A 1,707-nucleotide genomic window follows, 5' to 3' on the forward strand; every position below is an offset into this window, starting at 1 on the left:
TCCTCACCAAAAGTTCCTCACTGTCTTGGGTAAAAAGTTTTTTAATGGCAAAGGTGGCAAAATCTGGTTTCCCTAAAGCATGATTATGAGATGAGAGCATAAATGCAGATGTCAGTGGGAGTAAATAGAGGAGAGGGTAATACTCTAGGTTAAAATATCCTCTGCAGTTTTTAGTGTTTGCAGGAAGACATTGGAGGTCAGCATGGGAAAGACTGTTTTTTAACTTGGAACTGTGTACCAGGAAAATGGCAATAAGGGTGTTTTAAAGCACCCATTCTCAAACATGGCTGCACTTTGGAATCAGCTGGGGAAATAAAAAAAAAAACGTAATGCTTAGGTTACATCCCTAGAGGTTCTGATTTAATTAGTCTGGAGCATGACCTGGACTTTGAGACTTTAAAAATCGCGTTAAATTCTAAAGTGCAGAGCAAAATTTGAGAATCCTGGTTTTTGAAGGGAAATATTCAGGTGTAGTCGTGACGATGAATCAAATTGTGACTAGCTCAAGGAAGCGTTTAAGAAAAAAGAGAGGGAGACACTCTAGGCTCTAAAAGCAGTGGTTCTCAGCCCTGGCTGTACATTAAGATCACTAAGGAAATGTTTTCCAAAAAATACAGATACCTCACCCCAGACCAAGTGAATTAAAATCTCTGGGGATGTATTTTAGTGCCGAAGCAACCCCATAACAGTGGTTCTCAAAGTGTGCTCTAGATTAGCAGCATCAGCATCACCCAGAAATTTGTTAGAGATACAAATTCTTGGGTCCCACCCCAGGGTTTCTGGGGTGGGGCCCAGTAATCTGTGTTTTCATAAGGCTTCTAGGTGATTCTGATACACTTTCAAGTTTTGAGAACCCCTGCCTTGGGATGTAAGCTCCAGGCAGGAACCTGGTCTAACATGTTCACCAGCAAGCCTTGCAAAGTTTTAGAATGTGCTTTTTTTAGTCTGTTATGTTAATGGCGCTCAAGGAACCACACATCCCAGTGTCCATGCCCTGTGCCCCCTCCCCTGGAAGCCAGCCAGGCTGGTCCTCCTTAACCAATAAAATGTGGCAGAAGTGATACTGTTCCAGTTCCAGGTCAGAGTCCCAAGAAGACCCAACAGCTTCTGCTTTGGAGCTTTTAGGAGCCCTGAGGTGCAAGGTAAGATGTCAGGCTCCTTGTGAAAAGACCATACAGAGAGTTAGAAATCCTAAGACTGTAAAGAGAGATCCAGCCACCCTATCATCCAGGCTGAGTTCAGCCCCAAATAGATCTGCCAGGTGAATGCAGCCACAAGAGTGACCACTGGCAAGACCAGCAGAAAAAACTCCCAGCTGAGCCCAGACCAGATCAAAGAGCTGTGAGCAAATAAAATGATTGCTGTGTGAAGCCAGTGAGTTTTGGGTGGTTTGTTAATGCAGGAACAGGAAAAAGAAAAAAGAAAAAAGGAAAAGAAAAAGAAACACTGCTCAATAAATAGTTGTTGAACTAATGGGTAAAAGTGCTATACGGACATGGAGCTGGAACATAGCCTCTCTCCTTAGTCAAAGGAGGAAAAACAGGAGTTGGAAAGAAAGCAGGGATATTCTATCCAGTTGATGAAGAGGGTGGCTAAGAAGGGAATTTTGACCAGAAGCCAATAATGCTATACTCATACCCAGACAGCAAAGGCCCACAATGCCCAGCCAAGAATAGAAGAATTAAAGGTACTCTTCTTTTTGAATTT

Source organism: Phocoena phocoena, chromosome 16 (genome assembly GCF_963924675.1).
Source record: "Phocoena phocoena chromosome 16, mPhoPho1.1, whole genome shotgun sequence".
Taxonomy (NCBI): domain Eukaryota; kingdom Metazoa; phylum Chordata; class Mammalia; order Artiodactyla; family Phocoenidae; genus Phocoena; species Phocoena phocoena.